Here is a 13,193-nt window from a genome sequence, read left to right on the forward strand (position 1 = left end):
GGTGCTCGGCGCTCTATAGTTCTATACCTCTCCGCGATGGGCCCGTTTCGCCAGCTGGCCTGTGTTTTATGTCCCTGTTGCCCGCCCGCCGGACGGTGCGGCGGTAAATTCGACTCGGCTCGGTTTATGGGGTAAGACTGGCGGTGGCGGCACCCGCCCGCGCCGCCGCACGTCGCCGGCGCGGGCGCGGCCTCATCCAACTTTCGGCGGCGGCGGAGTTATCGGACACGACGCAATGGATGGGACGGCCTCACGTGGCGGGGCTGGTCGGGCGCCGCGCCGGGGCACGCCGCACCTGAGACTGGTGCGTGCGTCTGTGAGGCGATGAGCATTCAACATTTAACATGGCAAACGCACTGGGGCTGAAGGGTTCGGCAACACATTTTAAGTTAGAGCAGGTTCCGAATGCCCTTATCACTAAAATAGCACCGATCACTTTATCCCCACATGATAGGGTCGATCAGCTCCACTCTACTCCTGTCCACTCCCCCCTCCCCCTCTGTACCCGTCTGCCGTTTCCGGCCGTTAAATGAAAGAGCCGCCTTTGACGAGCGCCGCGGCGATGACGTCGAATTAGCTCTGTCGATTGATTAGTCTGGGTGGTGGACGCGGCGGCGGCAGTCGGTCGGCTCTGTGCCGGGACTCCATCCGAAGGCCATCACAAACGACGTCGGGCCGCGCGGCAAGAAATGGCGCCGCACGAAATGATCACTGCAGAGATGAGCTGCCCGACGATGGCGCAGATCGTAGAGACGGTCCGGGTCCCGAAATGAAGCTCCGCCGGCGGAGACCGCACATCCGGCGCGTGCCACGGGGGGAGGGGGGGGGGGCAGCACGGGGTGGGAACCAGTTCAATCACCAGCGCCGCTACCTCTGCGATTCAAAGATCGATTATTTTTGTTATTTTAGAACGTGAGATAAACATATATTTGTTGCTATTGCTAATGATCTTTTCACGTCTTTAAATGAGGTGTTTGAACGGCACTGCAACCATAGCAATTAACCCTCGCCCTGGCAGGGCATTTTTCATAACACGGCCTGGCAGGGGGGGTCGATGCGACCCCCCCCCCCTTGCGATTGGCTCCTATGGCACCTAGAAACACCAAATTTGGTAGGTAGGTGAAACTCCTGGAGTTCTCGCCCCTGTGCAAATTTGGTTGCTTTAGGGTCAATATTTAGGGGGGTTTTGGGGGGTATAAATGTAAAAATTTCGCTTAAAACAGGTCAAAAGTTTTTCGCTTATAACTTTTGATCTAATTAAGATAGAGCAAAAAGAAAAGCACCAGTGAACTCAGCACGTCAAGACGCGTCGAATGACATACTTTTTAGCTTGCTTAAGTATACTTAAAGTTTTTCTTAATTTTTAAGTAAACTTTAATTAATCAATTAAGTTAAAGTTAGCCAAATTGCATCATATCGCATATCGTTGGATTCGGCTGATCACCAGGAACACAATGACACCATTTTTTAAGCTCTAGCGTCATTATGGGCCAAGTTATTGGCAAAAACGTCATTTGACCTCAGCTGACCTCATTTGACCTGACCCATGGATAATTACGCCAAACAAAGAAGCACCAAGTGACCTGCTGTTAAGTACTGTGGTTTCAAAGCACAAAAGTGATAGAAGGAAGCGGATATCTCCAGTATTTTCCGAATTTAGTATTTTCCCATAGGCTTAACATTACGACGTAATGACCTCTAACTGACCTCAGGTCAGTGACCTCAAAAAACCCGAATTATATGTTATACAACTCGGTGAACTTAGCACATCCTGAAAGTTTGAAGGAAATCAGTCAAAAACTGTGAGTTGGACAGGTGCAAAAAAAAATTGAAATTTGACCATGACCCTGTACCGGTTTTTCTGACCTGGTGACCTGACCCAAGGTCATCTGGACCTGAAATTTTCAGGTCATATGTACAAAGGCTGCCCTATAAGCTGTGCCAAATTTGGCGGCGCTGCGCGCCGCCGTTTTTACGCTATCTTTGAAAAACCTTAGGGGGGTCGCATCGATCCCCCCCCCTGCCAGGCCGAGGGTTAAATGGGTGATTTACGTTCAAAAAGACAATTAGTTAATTGCATACATAACTAGCTTGTCTTCAATGAAAACGTTTATCTTTTTTTGCAAAATAAACATATATGTACAGCCTTTCACATGCGAAATGTTAGAAGTGCGTAACGTCGCCGTGTTTTGAGATTGTATCGTTCGGCAGTTGGACAGCGTTTCGCGTCACTCCTGAGTCCTGCGGCAGCGGGGCAGCCGGCCGGGGAGCAGAGGCCACCCTCCTCTCAGTTCGAGAGGAGAGTGTTTTGGTCGCATGAGGAGCACGATTCCCATTTCCGGCCGTGGCCTCGGGCTGATTTGGGGCCAGTTCAGATTGCTTTTGTACTGCGAGCGGCGCCCGGCCACCAAACGAGGTGATGTCTCGGCCTGGTTCGGGCAGTTCTGGGGCTCAGTTCTGCTGACTGATGGTAGACCGGGCGCGGTCGGAACTATCTAGAGGAGAGGCTCGATGTGACGCTAGCAATTGTTTCACATGCAGGAAATAACACAAACAATGTGAGGTTTCCATTTTAAACAGGGTCGGTGTCGGAACAATGTCGTCTCGGTACTGTTGCCTTTAATTTTCTTTGAATCCAGCAGGTCATGTAACGTATTTAATCATTTGAATTAATGATACCATTGGAGTTTATAGCCTACATGCCACAGTGATTTCTCATGGGCATTTTTCACCAGGACCCGACACTCTGAAACTTTCTGCGACATAGCGGATGACATTGATTGAGCGCGGGCCTTCTATTGATGAATGCTCGAGTCCACTATGCAGCATATGATGGCGTGTTTATGTATAGAAGCAATAAAAGCATATTCGGCTAAAAGAATGCCAAACGCTGATGATAACTCAGCCAGCTGTAAATTTGTTGTTAACTTATGGTCATGAATTTAAAGTGACCAGACAGTTTATCATTTGACTTGGCAAAAAAATAATCGCTGAATGTGACAGTTTTGGTCTATTGGGCATGCATATTTCACACATTATATGGATCGCAAAGTGAAGTTTTTGTGTTATCTTTCTTACAATTTTATTATCTATGTATTCTAAACGGTGCACCAAAAAAAAAAGGAAAGGTGTGCTTCTCTAAGCGGCGACATGTACATGATTTCGCAATGTCATGACATGGAAGTATAAAACAGCATAAGGTACCTCAAGATGATCGAGTCAAACGTTATCAGTTCAGGATTTCAGTGATGGCTTGTTTTCGCGCCAGATGACACCTAACAGTTGAAACGTCTGCCTGCCTGGCCGTAATCACCAGTCGATTCCCGCTGTCATCTGCAGCTGCCTGAGAGAGACAGCTGCACACGATTGGTAACGTAATGTCGCCCTTTGATCCGGTCATATGGTAAATGGTGAAATTATTGCATAAATATGTGCTTGGGTGCAGAGGACATATGTAAGACAAGTCTCCGTCAACCTCCTCCCCCCCCCCCCCCCCACACACACACACATAGGTACACAGTACACACAATGCACAGTTTAAACACGCGCAGTGGAAGGGTTGCGAATACTACGCCCAGTGGAAGGGGGGGGGGCGGATGGCGCCCCCCTAAGATCTCAGCTCCCAGTGGAGCTAGGAAGACGAAATTTGGAGGGTAGATGGGGCCCTGGGGAACTCTGTTGTGTGTGAATTTCATGACCCTAGGTCAATATCTTCAAGGTCAAATGAGGTCAAATGTGGACAAATCTGCCATATGAGGGACTTTTTTGCGTTTACACGCCGATAACTCAAAAAGTTACCGGCCGATTTTCTTTTTTCTTTCACTTTACGAAAGAACATACATTTGTGAGTATGTATGGTGAATTTCTAGTTAATCAAACAATAAATACGGCAGTTAGAAGCCTGCTAAGGGTAAGATGTCGCCGGCTGAAGCGGGATCGGCCGACGCGGGAAAAGCGGCAATCACAATTTTGTGTTTACACACTCATAACTCAAGTTTTTACCGGCCGATTTTCAAAATTCTTTGATAATAATATTGCCTGTACATTTCTTAGGCTTCTCATCAAATTTGACGCGAATCGAATATAATCAGCGGTAAGGAGCGCGATGTAAAGACGGAACCGTCCCGCCCCGGCACAGTCTACAATTCAGGCGGCGCGTAACGGCTAGCGCCGGCCGCCGCGCCGCTGCGCCGCCGCGGCGGCAGGATGTTTGACTTTACACCGCTATTACTAGAAAAGTTGCGAACCGATTTTCTTATTTCTTGCACGAGAAGATCTGCAGTTCAATTCTGGACAGGTAGCCAAAATTTCACATTGATATTATGTTTGCGGCGCGAGTTATTGGCGAAAAACAGGAGGGGTGGGCGAAATCCGCCCCCCCCCCCCCTTCCACTGCGCGTGTTAACGCACTCTGAAGCAAAGCTTATGTGACGCAAGTCCTGATACGATCTCCACCTTTACGCTCTTTGCAATCTTTACATTGTTGTTTCATCACCAATGCATGATCAATTCCTTCTTTAGACATTGCATTACCTCACTAGACATGTCTTCGTCGGCAGTTGCTGCAACTGCTGCTGCACATTTGGGTAAATTGCCCACGTAGGCTTTTAAAACAAACAATGATAACATGATAACATGGAGCTTGATTGGCTTGCACGGGATAAGTGAAATGTTAAACCAAAACGCCCGATTCCCATAGCGCCAGTATCATCAAATATGGTTCACAGTTGGAAGCGTGGGCCTTTCAGTGGCCACATGCAGGCCGTAGCAGTTATATGCAGTAGTGGTAAGAGTCTGTAGCTCGAGTGCCCCCTGTATAATGACAGCCTCACTGCACCACAGCTGGGGGAGAGTCTGTCATTCGGTCTGTGGTGTAACGAATGCCCCACCGCGGCTCAGCTGTGGTGGGAGCCTGTCTGTAGCTTTGTGTAAATGACTATCCCACGGCGGCTCAGTTGTAGTGAGAGTCTATGCTCAGCGGGCCCCTGTGTAATGACTGCCCCACCACGGCTCATCGGCGCCCAGCTGATCAGCGGTGCCGCGCGGTCCCTGGGGTGGGAATTAGTGGGCTGGGAGGCGCCGGCCGCCCCACTCCGGCGGTCGATCTGGACCACAGACCGACCGCGGCGGTCCCAGCTCCGACAAGGACGGCGACGGAGACCGACGGGGCGGGGCTGCAGCTCCATGCTGCCGTCGATGGAGAGTTTGCGTGCGGCGCCGGCGGCTCGCATGTCTGACCTTCAAACAAAAGGAAACGTACTTAATTGTGCAGCACGGCCGTGATCGGCTCTGCCAACACTGCAGTAATTGGCTTAACGGATGACGGCGCCAGATTAAATGCCGTAACTGTGTTTGCTGGAGCTCTCAAAGACGGATATATCCCCGTCTATGTCACACAATGTAGGCGTGTGGTCACAGGTAATACTTCGGTCAAATATGCGTTCTCAGGAACTGGAACCGTATGTGCGTGACCCGTTTAGTTCTCATAAGTAGCCGGACTACCTTTTCGTCAGCCTCCTATGGAAGCGGTTAGCTTTAAATACATCCCATCCTCAGCCCCACTGGCGGATCCAGGGGGGGCCACGGGGGTCATGGCCCCCCCCCAAAGGCCTAAAGTGGCCTGTTTGCCCCCCCCAAAAAAAAACGTCAGAAAAATTGCTAAGAAAATATACCTTGATAGAGGTTTTTAGCCACTTGGTGAAGTAAACCTTTCCACAGCATAATATGGAAGCAATATGGTAGCAGTGAGGGTCAGTCAAAAGTTGCGCGAGCGGAGTCGACCTTCAAAAAAGACTGTTGTTGGCACGTGTTTATGGCGCGGCAGCTGGTAGTTGGCGGTGTTTCGCGTGGTGTGTCATCACTGGCGGATCCGGGGGGGGGGGGGGGGGCACGGGAGCCTGAGGTGCCCCTGACAGGCCCGTGGTGCCCTTGCTAGGCCTGTGGTGCCCCTGGACCCTGGCAGGCCTGTGGTGCCTCTGGCGGGCCTAGGGTGCCCCTGCTAGGCTGCTGATGCCCCTGGGACCTGAGAGGACTGTGGTGCCCCTGACAAGCCTAAAGTGCCCCCAACAGGCCCGTGATGCCCCCGACAGGCCCAAGGTGCCCCTGCGTGATGCCGTGATGCCTGCGAGGCCGGTGGTGCCCCTGCGAGGCCGGTGGGGCCCCTGACAGGCCCATGGTGCCCCTGCTAGACCGGTGGTGCCCCTGGCAGGCCTGTGGTGCCCCTGGGCCCTGACAGGACTGTGGTGCCCCTGACAGGCCCAAGGTGCCCCTGCAAGGCCGGTGGTGCCCCTGTAAGGCCTGTGGTACCCCTGCTAGGCCTCTGGTGCCCCTGACTGGTCCATGGTGCCCCTGCGAGGCCGGCGGCGCCCCTGGCAGGTCTCTGGTGTCTCTGACAGACCTGGGGTGCCCCTGACAAGCCTGTGGGGCCCCTCACAGGCCCGTGGTGCCCTTGCTAGGCCTGTGGTGCCCCTGGCGGGCTGGTGGTGTCCCTGCTAGGCCGGTGGTGCCCCTGACAGGCCTGTGGTTCCCCCGGGCGTACCAAGGGGGGTTCATGACCCATGTGGCCCCCCTTGGATCTGCCACTGATACATAATTACGGAGCGAGCGAAGCGAGCGGAGTCTTTCCTTAGATTAACGGAAATTTCTGAGTATGAGCGGCCGGCCGGCCGGCCGTGCGGACGCTTTTGCGAGGCTTATATCCAGGGTTGTATACGACTCAATCAATAGCAATCAATTCAATCACGACAAATTTGGGAAACCAATCAAATCAATCAAGTCAGAGCAGTTTTCGGGAATTGATTCAATCGACTCAAACGCGACAATGAAAGGAATCAATCAACTCAATCAAACGACTCAAACAAAGACATACATTAGGTTTTTTGCCCCACCAACTTGGAAAAGTGTCCATAGCAGTCTGGTGTACCTACCTACCTACCTACCTACCTACCTACCTACAGAAGAAACATAAAAATATTGTCATTTAAAATTATAAATTGCCATGCCATTCAAAGTTTCTATGTAATAAGGAAGGATACCTAGTGATGGACAGGTGGATCATGATATTGAGGTTCAATGGGTAGAATTGGAGCAGAAGTTTCATTTAATGGGTGCAAAATAACCCAGTAGTTGACTCGCCCCTTAACCCAAATCACCACCTTTCACCTAAAAGTTGTCAATTTAATTTTGGCCATATTCCAACTCCATTTACACTAAATATCAGATATTGCAGTTGAAAGTTGGCTGCTCGGATTTTGGCAGTGTTCGTGATTTGGCCATTTACCCTACACCATGTCTATTTTAATGGATAATATGCATCAATAACATATTAACCATAGGGAAATAGAAATAAATATCTTACCTGCATGTGACGGTTTCGGTTAGACCAGAGACTGACGGGCAGCCTGAAAAATATTTCCACACAATGTGCATTTGAGACGTGGGATGTTGTCAGATTGGGAAGGAAGAGATTTGAAGCATTTAGCGGTCCACGACTCTGGACGTGGCATGTCAATGTTAGGTACCTATGTGAAGAATTCAAAACATTTTATTGCAATACAATTTGAAACTGTTAGGACTGGGGGATAGGGATGAGGATTAAAAATATATTTAAAAGGAAATGGAGAGGACAGGGACTCTGGAACCACAGGATAAGTTAAGGACAAAGGAAGTAGGAACAAGGAAAATTAAAACGCGAAAACGGCACGGTGCGACTGCGAAAAACGTTTTGCCAATAAGTATGCTAAGCTTTTATAAATCCTTATTCTAAGTCATTTAATTTTTTGGTAAGATGACGTCATTGATTATCATGTAGTATGGTAGATCATCATAAAATAAATCGGTTGTACAACACCAATTTCGTTTTAATTATTATTTCATTTGAAATGAAACCACTTAATAATATTCGGTAAAATACTTTAAGAAAAATGAAATATATTAAATATGTTATGCTTAGGCTCTCAGGAGAAAAGGATCAACAAACGTTCTGCTGCAAATTAAACAATGCAGCAAATTAGCTATTAATTAGGTACGTAAACGCAATTAGCGAGACGAAAACGGCACTTTTGTTTCAGTTATTTTTGTAGGGGTTTCAGATGAGTTCAGTGGGTTGTTTCTGAGGAGATGTGGAAATGTGAATTATTAATTAATCACACTTTATTAGTATATAGGGCCTTGCACTTTATCATCTGGATTAAAAAAAAAAAACGTTTCCTGCTGAGCGCAGAAAGGTAGGTAGGTGCATCGCCAGGTTCTATTACCAGGATTGGAGCAGTTATTGCAGTTGAAAGTCAAAGTTGGCTATTCATGTTTAAGCCCTGTTCTTTATTTGGCCATCTACCCCATATTGCAGTTGTGATGACAAGCAGTTTTCAGTGTAGTTTTGTGATCTTTGGTGTCATCAATGGGGCGTTCTAGGGGAAACTAATCCACCAGGTGGCTCTGCTATGCAAAGCCTCAAAGGCGTTTGGCGCAGCTGGTACAAATCTGGCGCGCATACATTTTGCAGGCTTTGATAGGCTGCGACTAGTGAGTTATGCGGATGAGGAGAGGAAGGAGAGTCGATTATCTGAGTATATATTTAATTATATTGTTGTACTGTACTAATACGGCTGCCTGGTATTTGAGATTCGGCTCAACTCTGTTACTACACGCGCCTGATACGTCCCTGTATTACACGTTTCTGAAAACTGCAAAAATTGATGTAATATGAGACGTGTATTCATTGATCTGTCGGAACATAGTAAGTCAGAGACATACATAGGTAGACACTAGGACATTCAGAACCTCTCGACTCGCTGGAGTGTGGTACGCTTACTTCACTATATTCCTTCGGAAGTTGGCGAGCATGAAGCAGATGTACACTATTTCCGTGCTTAGCTTAACCTGAGATACACACATCCGACACACACATAGAATAGCGTAGGTCTTGGCTAACCCAATAACACGTTCCACGTGTATGCGTCGAGATGACAGGGCCCCCGATGCGGCTCTTTCGCTAGGCGGTAACTGTCCTCTACCCTTCATCGAGGCTGGGGTCACAAGCTTCACAGATCTAGACTCGGCGAGGCAACGATCAGTGAATCCACGGTCAGCAATGACCTCCGCTCCCGGCCCGAGGCTCTCCAACAAGCCGCTTTCCTGCACTATCGCATTATCGCTGGTGCTTACACCATATGTCTGGGAAACGTGAGTTACGATATCCGAGGGTGTTATTGCCACTAGTGTCTTCATGGTGTTTGTAGATTTGTACGTACTATACGTGGCGTGCTGCGCGATCACGTTTCCAGGCTTCACAGTTGCTACCTCTGTACAGTCTATAATCACCTTTGTGATCCCTGAATCCTCGCTGCGGCCCGCCCCGAACCCACAACCTAGTCCCATGTCCAGAAACTCGCGATACATTAAGTTCACCCATGTGATGACTATGTTGGATATCAGCGAGACTTACACGTCATACATCATGCTCAGTTCAAAAAGTTCTTTGTTTCTCTTTAACTTTACCAGTGTAATGAAGAAACAGTCTAGAGGAGGGATCACCGTGCAAGCAGAGCCATCCGGGTAATATTGAAGCCTATGCGCTGCCGGACCCAGACAGTCAAATACGATCCGAAAGTGCTCGAAGCTATCAAATCCGGTATAGAACTTGATGGCCTTGTCATTGTTACTGAAGCGGTCTACTGAGAAGTTCACGCTACTTTGCTCTGCTTGCACGGATTTATCAGCACGCTCAGGCTGAGGTGCAACTGCAGACTCATCAGCGACTTCAGCATTTTCATGGTAGTCATTCTCAGCAACAACTTCCTCAACTGTATCAAAGTTGCCTATCCTATCAAGAGTTGCATCAGGCTCTTCAGCAACATCTTCTTGTTTAGATGTGTGCTGTCTTTGTATGCTCCTGGCTCTCCTCTGCACTTCTACCTTATTCTTTGCAGAAGTCCATGGGAAAATGCTTGGGACAGCATTTTATTTCAGCTGCTTCCTGACTGAAAGCAAAACAGGAGGAATTGTGGTTAGATTATGCATCAAAATGAACACAATAACAAAGGTAGAATGTTAATAGGTATGAACTACCTGGCAAAGAATTGCTATTTATTGACCTTGGCATGATATTTTGTATTGAATTGTGTTGCATTCCTTCACAATCTTTGAAGTTACTGATTATGGATGTCTTTGTTCTCGAATGAATTTTGTCCTGATTTGCATTTTTAAAAGAAAGAATTGGTACCTGGTGGAAAGAATTGGTAAGAATTTCCAGGTCAGGGTATCAAGACCAATTTAACTATAAGAATGTGCAAGTTGCATGTGAAAACTGACATTACGGCCTCAGTGAGACATCTTTAAGCCAAAAGGCTGTGGAAAGTTCAAAAGGAGTTTCAGCAATGGCATAGGTACTTAAATGGCAGGCAGCCGACATGATATACTACACATGATCAATCCATGATAGGTATGCCCTTCAGGCTGTATCAGCAGCAAATATATGCCAATTTCTTGTACACAAAGCCCTTGGTGGAGAATGGTTGCAAAAGTTGGTGTAGCGAGGAACATCTCGGTGTGGCCTAGTATCTATGTTGTGGTCTGGGTCATGCCACACCTGTCATACCACATTATCCACCCATGTACATGACTGATAAATTTAATGAGCTAAAATCTCTGACAAAATTTCAAGTCCACCTTGCCATTTGGACATAGAAATATTGAAAATGTTATATGACGTGTGGTAACCGGGCTATTCACTTGGCTCACCTTCTCTTCACGTGGTATTTTGTGCCCTCCAACAGTGCTACTGCATCCAGGAACACACCAGCCAACCATGTTTGCAAGCTTCTTTATTTTATCCAAGGCCTTCTAACGCTTTTACCTAACGCTTCTGATCGTCTTTTCAACAAGTTAAATCACAATCTGATAAACCCGACTCCAAACTCTACTCAGATTCAAGTTCGAAGGACATACGCAGTATATTCGCAATTTCTTCCCAGCGTCAGTCAGTCATCATTTCCATGAAACTGATTCGTTTACAATGGCAACTGCGAGCAGCTCCAGTACAAAAAAGCAAAGATGAACACGATATGACTGCGCCGCATTTGGAACATCTGCGCAAAAAAACTTTGAGGCTTTGACTAGCAGCGACATCTATATTAGCTTCTCGTGGAACGCCCCCATTGGTGTCATTATTTTTCGTCAACTAAAACTTATTTGAACTTTCCATTCAATCGACTCAACCATACGAGTCACTCTAATTTTCGGGAATCAAATCAGTCAACCAGTCGCTAAAGTCAAACGAGTCAGTCAACCAGTCATCTCGAAAAGTCAATCGACTCAATCCAATCAACTCAAAATACGCGTTGAAACAAATCAATCAATTCAATCGACTTGATTGGTATACAACCCTGCTTATATCTCAGCAACCACTTGACCGATTTACAAGCGGTAATTTTTGTAGGGTAGCTTCATTCCTTCTACCAAGTATTGGACTATTCCCGATGCATGTGGGTGACCCCTTATGCACGTGCCACGTGCAAAACGAAGGGGTTTCAGTTTTGTAATTGTTGCAATATCTCGGTAACTACTTGGCCGATTGCGCTGAAAGTTGGCATGTAGGTAGGCACCCACTAGGCACTGCATATCCATGTGCCAGAATTGGGGTGCTGCTGCACGTGCGCACGTGCAGGGGTCGTTTCCAGATCTCGAGAACGGCTGGACCGATGGCGCTCAAATTTGGTACACGGTTAGGGACCAGTTAGTAGGGTGCCGTGCACAAGTCAGTTGGGACCCATTTTGCACGTGCGCACGTGCAGGATGCCGCTCCCAGATCTCGAGAACGGCTGGGCCGATTGTGCTCAAATTTGGCACATCGCTAGAAACCGGTCAGTAGGGTGCCGTGCACAAGTCAGTTGGAGGTACCCCCTCGAAATTTCGCACGTGCAAGACTCACCCCCTCGCTCGCTCCGTTAGTCGCCCCAAAAGGCGCTATACTGGTATATATTGATTTGTGAAGGCGTTATGGCTTATGCAATATGCAATTGCAGGCACTTGGTATCCCTCACTTATCCCTCATTGGGGGCTCTGGCGGGCTCCTGAGGGCCCACGTCTATCTCCGGGAGCCCTAGACAGGCTCCTTTGGGTCCTTTCAGTCCACTATAGCATAAGAGGTCTCCATGCGAGTCCTATACATCTGAGGGCGTACCCTGACGTCTGAGGTACCCAACTGCAGCTCCAATGGTCTCTAACACTGGCGGATCCAGGGAGGGGGCATTTAGGGCCATGCCCCCTTCCCAGAGGCCTAGCCTAAAGTGGCCCGTTTGCCCCCTCCCCCCAAACGATAATGAAACATAGTTCAATCAGTGCGTGGCCCAGAAGCCGAGTTAGACAGGGGGTGTTTTACCACCTCCCGGCCCGCAAAGGGACCCAAGCACTGACTGGAAGCGGGTTAACTGGTCGACAAAAGCAATGGTAAGTGTTTACAAAGTAATATAAAGGCATGGGTCGGGTGGGCTACCATTTATATATTTTTCTTTTTAGTTAAAAAAATATGCATAGTGTCAGGGCTGTGACGAAAAATAAGTGCCCTAAATCCGATGAGAAAACAGGATTTGGGGGATTTGGGGGTTTGGTTCCTGCATGAGTTGGCCCCCCCCCCCCCAAAACGCAAGCCTGGATCCGCCAGTGCTCAGCCCACAATTTAGTTAGTTACAATAACTAGTTACACAATTTTCAACAGCACACGCAGGTACACAAGTTTAAGTTTTAGCGTCGCACATTTTCCCATCATTGGAGTGTTGGCTCGCACACTCCACTTTGTAAAACACTCTTTAGGCGGCGCTCAAATGATTGCCGCGCGGGGACTTTGAGGCGACTCCCGGGGGAGATGCCTCAGTGTGCGCCAGAAATGGGCCCACATTCCTTCAAAGTGTCTGCTTTTGGCGCGCGCCGCCACAGTGCGAGATCGCACAGTGCGGTCGATGAAATTCAATTACCGAGTTTCCGGGACAGTGCGCCAATCACATTGGCGTCGGCGGCGGCTCTCGGTGGGTGGGCCGGCGGGCTACCAAACTTGTACCGGCGCTGTCAATTGCCGACGGCGACGTGTGCTCCTCGCACTCTTTCCCTTCTTCCTCTTCGCCTCGTCTCTCTCTCTCTCTCTCTCTCTCTCTCTCTCTCTCTCTCTCTCTCTCTCAATCTCTCTTTTTCTCTCTTTC

At 48.4% G+C, this 13,193-nt stretch overlaps 1 protein-coding gene across 5 annotated transcripts in view; it reads left to right on the forward strand.

Moving 5' to 3' along the window:
* The window catches only part of LOC122390873 (gamma-aminobutyric acid type B receptor subunit 2-like), a 143,788-nt gene that overhangs the window by 126,926 nt on the left and 3,669 nt on the right, over window positions 1–13,193 (forward strand). The gene's annotated exons all lie outside the window — the stretch shown is intronic.

This window comes from Amphibalanus amphitrite, unplaced genomic scaffold (assembly GCF_019059575.1).
Source record: "Amphibalanus amphitrite isolate SeventyFive unplaced genomic scaffold, NRLGWU_Aamphi_draft 000413F_arrow, whole genome shotgun sequence".
Classification (NCBI taxonomy): Eukaryota; Metazoa; Arthropoda; class Thecostraca; order Balanomorpha; family Balanidae; genus Amphibalanus; species Amphibalanus amphitrite.